Consider the following 14,247-nt stretch of genomic DNA (forward strand, 5'->3'; position numbering starts at 1 on the left):
TAAAGTTTACTTGTGGGCTGGGTGCGGTGGCTCACGCCTGTAATCCCAGCACTTTGGGAGGCCAAGGCGGACGGATCACGAGGTCAGGAGATCGAGACCATCCTGGCCAACATGGTGAAACCCCGTCTCTACTAAAAATACAAAAATTAGCTGGTCGTAGTAGTGCATGCCTGTAATACCAGCTACTTAGGAGGCTGAGGCAGGAGAATCGCTTGAACCAGGGAGTCAAAAGTTGCAGTGAGCCGAGATCGCACCACAGCACTCCAGCCTGGGGACAGAGCAAGACTCTGTCTCAAAAAATAATAATAAAATAAATAAAGTTTACTTGTGGGGGCACCAAGATACACTATATGCTGGAACATAAAAAGAGAGCATCGATAAAAATCAAATAATTGAGGCTGGGAGTGGTGGCTCACACGTGTAATCCTATCAGTTTGGAAGGCCAAGGTGGGAAGATTGCTTGAGGCCAGAAGCTGGAGACCAGCCTGGGAAACACGGTGAAACCCCATATCTAAAAAAAAAAAATACAAAAAAAAATTAACCAGGCATGGTGGCACATGCTATAGTCACAGCTACTCTTAAGAGGCTGAGGTGGGAGGATGATTTGAGCCCCGGAAGCAGAGGTTGCAGTAAGTTAAGATCGAGCCATTGCACCCCAGCCTGGACAACAGAGCCAGATACTGTCTCAAAGAAAAAAAAAAAGAAAAGAAAAATCAAATAACTGAAATAACAGAAAATACATTCTCTGACCTCAGTGGTATTAAATTTGAAATCACTAAAAAACAAGATAATTACAATATCAAAAATCAGAAATTAAGCATACTTCTAAAGAAACTATGGCCGGGCGCGGTGGCTCACGCCTGTAATCCCAGCATTTTGGGAGACCAAGGCGGGCAGATCACTAGGTCAGGAGTTCAAGACCAGCCTGGCCAACATAGTGAAACCCCATCTCTACTAAAAATACAAAAAATTAGCCGAGTGTGGTGGTGTGCACCTGTAATCCCAGCTACTCAGGAGGCTGAGGCAGGAGAATCGCATGAACCCAGGAGGCGGAGGTTGCAGTGAGCCAAGATCACGCCATTGCACTCCAGCCCAAGAGACAGTGCGAGACTCCGTTTCAGAAAAAAAAAAAGAAAAAAAGAAAAAAAAAAAAAGAAACTGTATGGTAATGCAAGTAGAAAAATAAATCAGAGAAAACTCAGTAAATATTTTGAACTGAATGATATAAAAACACAACTTACTAAGAGTTTGGGGATGCACTTAAAGCAGGGCTTAGAAATGTCTATAGTTTTAAACCATAAGCTATCGATTTAACTTAAAGAAGTATGCCAAATCAAGAAGCTAGGAAGAGAAAGCAAAGTAAACCCAAAATAAGTGGAAAGAAGGAAATAATAAAGATAAAAGCAAAAGTCAATCAAATAATGATAAAAGCAAAAATAAATTAAATAGAAAACAAAGAACAGCATAAAAATCAGTGAAACCAAAAAATGAGTTCTATCAAAAGATCAATATAGGCTGGGCGCCGTGGCTCATGCATGGATCACTTGAGGTCAGGAGTTTGAGACCAGCCTGGCCAACATGGCAAAGCCCTGTCTCTACTAAAAATACAAACATTAGATCGGTGTGATGGTGTGTGCCTATAGTCACAGCTACTTGGGAGGGTGAGGCAGAAGAATCGCTTGAACCAAGAAGGCGGAGGTTGCAGTGAGCCAAGATTGTGCCACTGTACTCCAGCCTGGGTGACTCCATCTCAAAACAAAAACAAAAACACAAACACAAATTGCCAATATCAGGAATGAAAGAGGGAACACCACTACAAATCTACAGACATTACAAGAAAAATAAAGAAATACTATAAGCAATTTTTTCTTTTTTGGAGACAGGGTATCCCTCTGTCACCAGGCTGGAGCGTAGTGGTACCATGACAGCTCACTGCAGCCTCGACCTCCCAAGTTCAACTGATCCTCCCACCTCAGCCTCCAGAGTAGCTGGCACTACAGGCAATCACCACTGCACCTAATTAATTTTTGCATTTTTTTGCAGACAAGGTTTTTTTTTGTTTTTTTTTTTTTTTTGCAACGACAAGGTTTCCCAGGCTGGACTCGAACTCCTAGACTCAAGTGACCCTCCCACCTCAACCTCTGGTGGAGCTAGAAATATAGGTGTGGTCACTGTGCCCTGGCAAATTTTTTTTTTTTTTTTTTTTTTTTGGAGACAGTGTTTCCCTGTTTTGCTCAGGCTGGTCTCAAACTCCTGGCCTCAAGCAATCCTCCCACCTCCAGCCTCCAGAGTAGCTGAGATTACAGGCATGAGCCACCACATCAGGCTCTCTTTTTAAAAACAGCTCTTTAAAATGCAAAAGCCAGACTGGGTGCAGTAGCTCACACCTGTAATCCCAGCACTTTAGGAGGTCAAGGCTGGAGGATCACTTAAGCCCAGGAATTTGAGAACAACTTAGCAACATAGTAAGACCCCACCTCTACAAAAAATAGTCAAATTAGGCCAGGCGCTGTGGCTCACACCTGTAATCCCAGCACTTTGGGAGGCCAAGGAGGGCGGATCACGAGGTCAGCAGATCGAGACCATCCTGGCTAACACGGTGAAACCCCGTCTCTACTAAAAATACAAAAAATTAGCGGGGCATTGTGGCAGGCGCCTGTAGTCCCAGCTACTCGGGAGGCTGAGGCAGGAGAATGGCATGAACCCAGGAGGCAGAGCTTGCAGTGAGCTGAGACTGCGCCACTGCACTCCAGCCTGCGCGACAGAGCAAGACTCCATCTCAAAAAAAAAAAAAAAAGTCAAATTAGCCAGTCCGCTGGCACAGGCCTGTAGTCCCAGCTTCTGCAGAGGCTGAGGCAGGAGGATCTACTGAGCCCAGGGGTCAAGGCTACAGTGAGCTGTGATGGTGCCACTGCACCCCAGCCTGAGTAACATAGCAAGGTCCTGTCTCAAAAAAAAAAAAAAAAAAAGCAAGAGCAATTTTTAGCTTGTGGATAATACAAAAATAGGCTACCAACTAGAATTTGGCCTGTGAGCTACAGCTTGCTGACCCTTGTTCCAGAGACTGAGCTCAGACAACAAAAATGAATGGAACAGGATTTCAACTTTTTGGCTATTATGAAGTAAGAGAGATTGGATTTACCTTCCTGCCTTAAACAACTAAAAGGTCAGACAAAATTATGAAGTAAGTTTTTCAGGCATTGGAGAACAGGCAGAATAGAACAGTAAGCTCTGAGAGAAGAGAAACAAATGAGGTTGAGTCCTATCATTGCCCCAGCTTATCGTCCGGAGAGTTTCCAGGCCACATAGTATACAGAGTGAACCTAAATGGAGCCTGGCGATCTCCCGAAGTTGAGGAAACAGGGTTCAGAGTTAGCAGACATCAAAGAGGCCAGAATACTAAAAAGGAGAGAGATACACTGAGAAGTCCAGAGATCTGCAGAGGACTCTCCTCTAGTCTTCAGCTAAGTATCAAGCTGTACAAGTAAGAGAAGAAACCATGGAGGCCAGTGAAACAGTCACCAGAAAAAAGTGGGCAGAACAATTCCTAGAGTTTATACAGGGCCTGAAATAGTTCATGTCCCATCAACCAGAAGGAAAAGAAAAGACTTTTTTTTTTTTTGGAAACAGCCTCTCACTCTGTCACCCAGGCTGGAGTGCAGTGGCACGATCTTGGCTCACTGCAGCCTCCACCTCCCAGGTTCAAGCAATCCTCCTGCCTCAGTCTCCTGACTAGCTGGGACTACAGGCGCCCGCCACCATGCCAGGCTAATTTTGTACTTTTAGTAGAGACGAGGTTTCACCACATTGGGCAGGCTGGTCTTGAACTCCTGACCTTAAGTGATCCACCCGCCTTGGCCTCCCAAAGTGTTGGGATTACAGGTGTGAGCCACCGCACTCAGCCCAGAAGGAAAAGACCTTCTAACACATAGGGTATCACATGGGGCATCAAATATTCAATAATATAATAAAAAGTCAGCAGTAGGATAAAATTAGCTTTTGCCAAGAAGCTATTCTGGTGCCACCACCTAACAAAGATAAAAGTAAGCCTCAAAAAGATCTGTTTATCTTATTTATTTATTTTTTTAAGGCAGGGATACAGGGTACCAAAAATATCTGTTTCTAGTAACTTTACTGTATCCCAGAACAAAGCTTGAGAATAGTTAAGGGAATTTTTTTTTAAGTCCTGCACCCAACTAGGTAGAAGCCACAATGTCTAGCATTCAATCAAAAGCTACCAAGCATGCAAAGAAGCAAGAATAGCCAATTTATAATGAGAAAGGTTAATCAACAGAAACAGATCCAGATATTATACAAATGATAAAACTAGTAGACCATTAAAAGAACTATTATAAATATATTTCATGTATTCAAGAAGGTAGAGGTGAAAGCATGAACATACGAAGGAGACACACAGATATATATAAAAAGTACCCAAACTGAACTTAGAGATGAAAAACCCAATGTCTAAGATGAAAATTACACAGAATGGAACTAACAGAAAATTATACACTGCGGAAGATTGGTGAATTAGAACACACAGCAAACGAAACAGTCCAAAATAAAAAGAGAAAAAAGGCTAAAGAAAATTAGTGAGCTATGGAACAACATCAAGTGATATACATATAACTGGAGTCAATAAATATGCTAGGGAGAAGATAAAAAGATTTTGAAAATATAATGGCCAAAACTTCCCAATTTTATGAAAACTGTATACTCACAGAATCAGAATGCTCAATAAACCCTGTGCAGAAGTTTGAAATAAACCATACCAAGGCATAATCAAATTCCTGATAAAAAGCGATAAGAGAATTCTTAAATGCAGCTAGGGGGAAAATGGTATTACATCCAAAGGAACAAAAATAATAACAGTAGACTCATAGAAGCAATGCTGAGGCAGGAAAATAGAATCTGGAGGCAGTGAATCTAAGGCCAATTCACACTGACTTCCCAGAGCTAAATCAAAAGGAAAACCCCAAATTTCCACACCTAAGTAACAGAAGGACTGGAGGCTACTCCCTTTGCTAACCCCACTCTTTTTCTATGTGGCAGATGGAAAATTCAAAGAATCTCTGTTGCCGGGCATGGTGGCTCATGCCTGTAATCCCAGCACTTTGGGAGGCCAAGGCGGGTGGATCACGAGGTCAGGAGATCGAGACCATCCTGGCGAACACTGTGAAAACCAGTCTCTACTAAAAATACAAAAAAAGTAGCTGGGCGTGGTGACAGGCACCTGTAGTCCCAGCTACTCGGTAGGCTGAGGCAGGAGAATGGCATGAACCCAGGGGGCGGGGCTTGCAGTGAGCTGAGATGGCACCATTGCATTCCAGCCTGGGCAACAGAGCAAGACTCTGTCTCAAAAAAAAAAAAAAAAAAAAGAAAGAAAGAATCTCTATTGGTTGCTTTCTGCAACCAATCAGACGTTTGCATAAGAGTGTAACTTTGTAACTTCACTTTAGCCTTTGATTGGTTGCTTTCTGCAACTTACCAGGCAACTAATCAGACTGATTCCTGGCCAAGTCTTTGTTTGCACAGAAGTGTAACTTTGTAACTTCACTTTAGCCTCTGATTGGTTGCTTTCCACAGCCAGAGGTTTGCATACTGTATAACCTTTGTAACTTAACTTTAGCCTCTCATTGGGGGCCACTTCTTCATTTACATAGGGTGTACACCAAGTAACCAATGGGAAACCTCAAAAGAGGATTTAAACCCCGGAAAATTCTGTAATGGCACCCTTGAGCCCCTATGCTCCAACTGGCTCCCACACTGTGAAGTGTGCTTTCATTTTCAATAATCTCTGCTTTTTTTTTTGCTTCATTCTTTTCCCGCTTTGTTTGTGTGTTTTGTCCAATTCTTTGCTCAAGACGCCAAGAACCTGGACACCTTCCATTGGTAACAATGCAATCCAGAAGGTATAGGAGCAACATCTTTAAAGTACTGAAAGTAAAGGAAAATGTCAACCTAGAATTCAAAATCCTGCAAAACTATCTTTCAAAACTACACCAGGTGTGGTGGTGCATACCTGTAATCCCAGCTACTCAAGAGGCTGGGACAGGAGGATCACCTGAGCTCAAGAATTTGAGTTCAGCCTGGGCAACATGGCAAGACTCTGTTTCTTAAAAATAAACAAAAACAAAAAAAAACTATCAAAACTGAAGACAAAATAAATAGCTGTTCAGAAACAGAGAATTCATCACTACCAGACCAGTACTACAAGAGGTATTGAAGGAAAGTCCTTCAGCAGAAGGAAAATGACACCATATGAAAACAAGCGTCTACCCTAAGGAAAGAAGAGTATGGCGATGTAACTATGTGGGTTCTCACCAGTTATAAATGGATTGCCTCTCAACTCCAAACCCACTCTTCTCTGCCCTGCTTTACGTAATGAAGATGGATCCTGTAAAACTTTCTCCTTTGCCAGCTGGCACAATGTTAACCTTTGTCAGTAGATGGCACTGGAAGAATACTCTAGAAGGAAGGGGCTTCTCTTCCTGTTACACTGTTCTCTAGCCGGCTTGCTCCAGTGGAGGTGTGTAGGACTCCAAATGGCCCTCCCAGAGACCAACTCCCTAGCAAGTCTCAGTGGCACAGGTACACATGCATGACTAGTTTCCTGACAAGTTCTGTCAGCACTCCAGAGAGCAGCTACCCTGCAAGTTTCAGCAGCACCCCTATGGGAGACAGACTTCCCAGAGAATTATGCCAGTGTCCAAGCTGGCTTCTTAGCCAGATTCAGCAAGGGGCTTCCTAGTGACTTTGAGACACAGTATCCTCTGTTGCCCAGGCTGGAGTGCAGTGGTACAAACATAGTGAGTGCACTGCAGCCTTGATCTCCTGGACTCAAGCAATCCTTCCACTTCAGCCTCCCAAGTAGCTGGGACCATAGGTGCACACCAGTATGTCCAGCTAATATTTTTATTTTTCGTAGAGATGAGGGACTCACCATCCTACTGACTTTTATTGGTACCCCAGAGGGGCATTTTTTAATTGCCAGCAAAAGCCCGCCCCACCTCAAATGTTTCCAGCATCCAGTGGACCACATCTTCTCCAACAAGATCTGAATCTCAGCCTTGAAGCTGGTGGGCTGGCCATCATCCAGATTTATTCCATCCTTGTTAATTTGCCTCATACCTAGAGGTAGTGGCCACTCTCTCTACTGTTATCCTGTATCTTTAGCGTTCTCTTTATGCCTTAGAGTTAATTTCCCATTAATGGTAAATAATTCTTTATGTTAAACTTCCCATATTCAAATTACTGTGTGGTTTCTGTCCTCTGATACAGGACTGGTAGTGGCAGCGGTCATAGGAGACAGGCACACAAAGATGGGATTCGGAATTGGTTTTCATTGTGTCCTTACGCTTGAGTATAGGGCTCAAGCAGGAACTCGTTTGGTAATAATCCCACATATGCAGCGGCATCACAGGCTATCACCTGTGGTTGGTGATGATGAAATGCCAACTAAAGCAAGTACCTTGGGAACCCAAATGGCTGTTGCACTTAACTAGTAAAGCAGTAATGACGGCTACAAAGTCTGTTATGTGAGATGAATTCTCTAACTGCTCTTGTGCATTTCTGATGAAAATAACAAGTTCAGGTCCATTAAGTCAGCTCAAGTCACAGTCAGAGAAAGAGAGACCTTTCAAGATAACCTTAAATATATATATATACACACACACACACATATACACTTTTTTTTTTTCTGTGACAAGCACCCAGGCTGGAGTGCAGTGGTGTGATCTTGGCTCATTGCAACCTTGGCTCACAGCAACCTCTGCCTCCCAGGCTCAAACCATCCTCCCATCTCAGACTCAGGTGTAAGCCACCATGCCTGGCTCATTTTTGTATTAATAATCTTAATTCTTATATAACCACAGGTTGATATTGCTGAAAATCAAATGCAAAATTTAATTGTGCAAACTGAATTACAAAATTAGTTGAATTCAGTCTCGCCAAGTTTATTGCGTGAAAGTAAGAGCAGACAGAACGAGACTCCATCTCAAAAAAAAAAAAAAAAAAAAAAAGTAAGAGCAGGCTGAGGCCGGGCGCAGTGGCTCACACTTGTAATCCCAGCACTTTGGGAGGCCAGGGCAGGTGGATCACCTGAGGTCAGGAGTTCAAGACCAGCCTGACCAACATGGTGAAACTCCGTCTCTACTAAAAATGCAAACATTAGCAGGGTGTGGTGGCTCACACCTGTAATCTCAGCTACTCAGGGGACTGAGGCAGGAGAATCGCCTAAACCCGGGAGGTGGAGGTTGCAGTGAGCCAAGATGGCATCACTGCGCTCCAGCCTGGGCAATAAGGCAAAACTCCCATCAAAAAAAAAAAAAAAAAAGAAAGAAAGAAGAAAGAAAGAAAGAAGGAAGGAAGGAAGGAAGGAAGGAGAAAGGAAGGAAGGAAGGAAGGAAGGAAGGAAGGAAGGAAGGAAGGAAGGAAAAGAAAGAAAGAAAGAAAGAGAAAGAAAGAAAGAAAGAAAGAAAGAAAGAAAGAAAGAGAGAGAAAGAAAAAGAGAAAAGGTTAGAACAATTACTGGGAAATAATGGGACCTTGAAACTTCAAATGGGAATATCTGGTTGGATCAGAATGAAACTGACAATTTCAAACTTCCACTTGCCCTCTGTATCTAAAAAGAATACCCTTCTTTTGCTGGAAAATCATGTGATATCCTTATGTGCAACAGATGCCCTACAGGAGGACGTTCATTCTCCTCAAAACCAACCACAGCTAACCCAGTCATCACTAGAGCCATAACTAGGGTCAAATCTCAGCATGTTGTAGGGGGACAGGTACACACAATGGAAACAGCTTTACAGGCCAAAAAATTCCAAGATTTTGCTAATATATAAAAGCAGAAATCTGGGGGACATGTGAAAACAGAGTCTCAGGATATTACACTAAGGTGGTTAGAATTTACTGATATGAGGTGCACGTAATACAGATTCTGAATTGAATATGTTAGCTTGTGTAGATGGAGGTATCTCTAGTGGCTTCTCTGGTTGCTGACTGAAACTTAACAATAGTCTACATTTAATAAGACTGAGACAGTAGATTTCCCTGGCATTATCTGGAACAGGGAATCCTGAAGTGGACTCAACCTCTGCAACCTGCACACCTACCACCCAACTACATTCCCTGAGAAGGCCCAGGGGTCATTCTGTTAGTAAGGGGAACACTCATATCTTTGAAAAGTCCTGTGGCTGTTCTCCTTTGTAGGTCAGGGATAACTGCAGAAAATGCCACACTGAGATGGGCTCCTTGATTTCACCAAGGATAATGGGATACCAAAGTAGCAGAGGCCAAATGGCACTATTTAACCCCAAAGATAAGGACAGCAGGGACATACCGGTAATCAGAATGTTTTGGCCAGCAGGGATCTTTGGCAGTGGCTAATTGATCACGATGTTCCTAGGAATGAAATAGATGGGCAGTTTAATCTATATAACAGAAAAAATGTCTAAATCTGGTGGCCAAAACCCAACTTGAGTTATCACAATGCAGGTCATGGGCATTTTCCCAGTTTCCAAACCTAGTCAATTCACAGGCCCAGCCAGAGACTCTTGACTGAGGACAGACTGGGTCCTCTTGAGGAAGGACTCTGCACCATTACTGCAAGTATATACCACAAATCTTCCTCCAAGTCTTCCCCAAAGGAATAAGTACCCATTTAGCAGATCTGTGGTTCTTAACCAAGGCAATTTCGCTCCCCAAATCTAGAAAATTTGGCAATGTCTGGAGGCAGTTTTGGTTGTCAAAACTTGGGGGTGCTGTTGAAATCTAGTAGATAGAAACCAGGGATGCTTAAATGTCCTACAATGTACACAACAGCCCCCACAACAAATTATCTGACCTTAAAAGGCCCTACATTATCTATAACCTGTTATTCCCCTGATCTCATCTCCTGTTATTCACCACCTTGCTCACTCATGTTCAGCTACGGCCTCTATGCTGCCTCTTTGATGTTCACAAAACATATACAACACTCTCCTGCCACATAATCTTTGCCCTTGCTGTTCCTTCTACCTGGAATGTTCCTCCTATCAGATACCCATATGACTTCTCATTTCTTTCAGATCTTTGCTCAATTGCCACTGTTCAGAATTGTAATACCCTCTCCACCAAAGTACACTACATCTCTATTGTCATCTTCCTCTATAGAAATGTTTTATTTAAAGTGTTCTACATTAATTATTTGTTTAGCAGTTATTCCCACCCCATCCCTGGAATGTAAACTCCATAGAGCAGAGATTTTCTCCATTTTATTCATTACTGTATCCTCTGTACCTACAATGATTCCTCATGCATAATAGGCACTCAAACACTTGTTGAATGAAAGCATGAATGGTGACTGGAATAGAAATTAGGGATGTGGAGCACAGTGGAATCTGAAATGACTCAAGTGGTTATCTATTGTTTTTATCTGTTCAATACCTTGTTCTGAAAAGTCAGTTCTCTGATATTTCAAAGACATTTACCTTTTTCAAAATGTGACAATGTTTTCAATGTAGTCAAATCTCATTCTTTTAATTTTTTTTGTTTACGCTTGGAAAGGGTATCATCCCAAGATATTTACCTACATTTTCTTTCAGTACTTTATTAAGTTTCATTTTCTTATATTCATATATTGAATCCAAATAGGATATGTATTGGCATTTGGAATAAGAAAAAGATCTAACTTTTTCCCCAAAATGGCCAGTAGACCATCCAAACATGATCTATATACTCTACTGTTATATAGATATGAATCTATTTGTAAGAATTCAGCATTCCCATACCAGTATCATATTTAAGACCCTACTATAGAACAAGGTTCTATATTCCCCTACTGCTCTCTGCCTTCATAATTCTTCTAATTCAAGATTGTCTTGCCTTTCACATATTATTCTGCCCCATCTATCATCAAATAGAATAATTTTTTAAACCCCTACTAGGATACTTAATGTAATAATATTAATTTTAATTAATTTTATGGAACTCATATTTTTATAATATTGAGTTTTTCCATTCAGGAACATGATATACCACTCTATTTTTTTCCAAGTCCCAGAGTTTTCACACATTCTATGAAAAGATCATATAAAGAAGGAAGTTACTAAGATATGCCACAGTCAATTTCAAGAGAAAAGACTGAATGAAAGAATAATTGGAACAAATATTTTGAATCCTTTTTTTTTTTTCTTTGAGACAGTGTCTCACTCTGTCACCCAGGCTGGAATGCAGTGGCGCAATCTTGGCTCACTGCAACCTCCGCCTCCTGGGTTCAAGCAATTCTCCTGCCTCAGCCTCCCAAGTAGCTGGGACTGCAGGTGCGTGCCACCACGCCCAGCTAATTTTTTGTATTTTTAGTAGAGACGGGGTTTCACTGTATTAGCCAGGATGGTCTCGATCTCCTGACCTCGTGATCTGCCCGCCTTGGCCTCCCAAAGTGCTGGGATTACAGGTGTGAGCCACCGCGCCTGGCCTGATTCTTAAATAATTCAAGTGTTCCACAGAATGGAAGGCTAAAAAAGAATATGTTTATTCCTACTTCCTAGCATTGACCTCCAGGGCTCCCATGACACTGCCCTTGACTTCTACTCTTTCTCTTTGGCTTTGAGAAATTACCACCTAGTATATGCTAGGTATTTCATGTGCGCTAACCTATCGAAACCTACTGAAACAGAATTAGATACTATCTGTATTTCCATTTAATCCATTCAAAAAAAAAAAAAAAAACCGCCGGGCGCAGGGGCTCACGCCTGTAATCTTAGTACTTTGGGAGGCCGAGGCATGTGGATCACCTGAAGTCAGTTCAACATCAGCCTGACCAACATGGCGAAACCCCTAGTCTCTACTAAAAATACAAATATTAGCCAGGTGTGGTGGTGCGTTGCCTATAATCTCAGCTACTCAGGAGGCGGAGGCAGTAGAATTGCTTGAACCCAGGAGGCACAGGTTGCAGTGAGCCAAGATCCTGCCACTGCACTCCAGCCTTGGCGACAGAGCAAGACTCCGTCTCAAAAACAAGAACAAAAACCACGTTAATGGCACGGTATGGTAGTTTGCACCTGTAGTCCTAGCACTTCGGGAGGCTGAGGCAGGAGGATCATTTGAGCCCAGGACTTTGAGACCAGCCTAAGTAACATAGGAAGACCCTGTCTCTACAAAAAATAGAAAAAAAATTAGCTGAGCACGGTGGCAGGCGCCTATAGTCCCAGCTACTCAGGAGGCTGAGGTGGGAGGGTTGCTTGAGCCTGGGGGTTAGGCTGTAGAAAGTCATGATCATGCCACCATACTCCAGCCTGGGTGACAGAGCAGGAACCTGTCTCAAAAAAAAAAAAAAAAAAAATGTTAATGGTATCACAGACACAATTCTATTATGGTAGCAGTACCTACTCTACAATACCTCACCTTCTTCCTCATGGTCTATTTCAGAAGGTCTAGAATAGATAGGGCTTGGGCATTTTCATATTGAAAAGGCGAGAAGGCGGTGGGGAAATGGGGGAACTCCCCTGGGGGTTCTGAAGCACATTATTAATCAAAAACAACTAAACCGCAGGGCGTGGTGGCTCACGCCTGTAATCCCAGCACTTTGGGAGGCCAAGACAAGTGGATCACCTGAGGTTAGGAGTTAGAGGTCAGCCTGGCTAACATGGTGAAACCCCGTCTCTACCAAAAATACAAAAAAATTAGCTGGGCATGGTGGCAAGTGCCTGAAATCCCAGCTATTCAGGAGGGGGAGGCAGGAGAATTGCTTGAATCCAGAAGGCGGAGGTTGCAGCGGCCTGAGATCATGCCATTGTGCCTGCCACCATGCTCGGCAACAGAGTGAGACTCTGTCTCAAAAAAACCAACTAAACCGCTGCACGACGTGGCATATGCCTATAGCCCCAGCTACTCGGGAGGCTGAGGCAGGAGGATCACTTGAGCCCAGGAGTTCTGGGCTATAGTGTGCTAGCTATGCCAATTGGGTGTCTGCACAATGGTAGACATCAATACGGCAACCTCCCAAGTGCAGGAGACCACCAGGTTACCTAAGGAGGAGTGAACTGGCTCAGGTCAGAAATGGAGCAGTTCAAAACTCCCGTGCTGATCAATAGTGGGATCGCGCCTGTGAATAGCTACTGTGTTCCAGCCTGGGCAACATACCAACACCCTGTGTCTAAAACTAAAACAAAAACACAAGACTAAACCAAGATATGCTTTCTCTTAGGTCTTCTGCTGCTATCTATCTGCTGATTTCTAGAAAATTAAATTTGTGCATCTGAATGTCTGTGTGTATATTCACTCGCCTCAATCTCTATCTTGGGCTTCAGTTCCCAACTAACTTTAGAATAGTCTTTACTTGCAAGACTCAAATAAAAATACTATGGTATCAAAGCGGGAATGTGGTGCAAAAAGGGCCTGCTAAATAGTAACAATCATGGCCGGGCACAGTGGCTCACGCCTGTAATCCCAGCACTTTGGGAGGCCAAGTGGATCACCTGAGGTCAGGAGTTCAAGACCAGCCTGGCCAACACATGGTGAAACCCTGTATCTACTAAAAATACCAAAACTAGACAGGTGCGGCGGCAGGCACCTGTAATCCCAGTTACTTGGGAGGCTGAGGCAGGAGAATCACTCGAACTCAGGAGGCATAGGTTGCAGTGAGCTGAGATCGCACCATTGCACTCCAGCCAGGGTGACAAGAGTGAAACTCTGTCTCAAAAAAAAAAAAAAAAAAAGTAACAATCACTACCACTACTATTATTGCTAATAACTGTAGCTACGTCTGGAGACAAAGGGGAAAAGAAAGAGAGAGCTGGTTCTTGAAGGAAGAACAGGTAGAAAGACATCTGGAGACAGAAAAAAAATAAAATGCTAAAAGGCACAGAAGTTAGATATGACACAAAAAGCATAATCCATAAAAGAAAAAAATTAATAAAGCAGACTTCATCAAAATAAAAAATTTCTGCTCTATCCATATGGCAGTATGGATATACTGAGTTTGGTTATTCATCAGTTGAAAGATATTTATGTCATTTCTAGTTTTTGGTGATTATGAATAAAATCACTATAAACATTTGCCTATAGGTTTTTTAAAAATAGACTTTTTTTTTGGCCGGGCGCGGTGGCTCACACCTGAAGCTGATGTGAGAGGGTCGCTTCAGGCCAGAAATATGAGACCAGCCTAGGCAACGAAGCAAGACCTGGCACCCTATTTCTGCAAAAAAAAGAAAGTGAAGACAAGCCATCAACTGGGGGAAATATTTTCAAAACATTAATAAAGGA

At 42.7% G+C, this 14,247-nt stretch overlaps 1 protein-coding gene across 10 annotated transcripts in view; it reads right to left on the minus strand.

Annotated features, from left to right (window-relative positions):
* ZMYM4 (zinc finger MYM-type containing 4) overlaps positions 1-14,247 on the minus strand; it is a 153,844-nt gene that overhangs the window by 118,216 nt on the left and 21,381 nt on the right. For 4 of the 10 annotated variants that reach the window (XM_055254688.2, XM_055254679.2, XM_055254680.2 and 1 more), the window contains one exon: positions 9,344-9,405. The exons of 5 other annotated variants lie outside the window; for them this stretch is intronic. The gene's annotated coding sequence lies outside the window, so the exon portion shown is untranslated. Of the gene's footprint in view, positions 1-416; positions 507-9,343; positions 9,406-14,247 lie in introns of those variants that run through there. One more of the 10 variants, XM_055254676.2, reaches the window with a different exon arrangement.

The sequence above is a fragment of the Symphalangus syndactylus genome, chromosome 12 (assembly GCF_028878055.3).
Source record: "Symphalangus syndactylus isolate Jambi chromosome 12, NHGRI_mSymSyn1-v2.1_pri, whole genome shotgun sequence".
NCBI lineage: Eukaryota > Metazoa > Chordata > Mammalia > Primates > Hylobatidae > Symphalangus > Symphalangus syndactylus.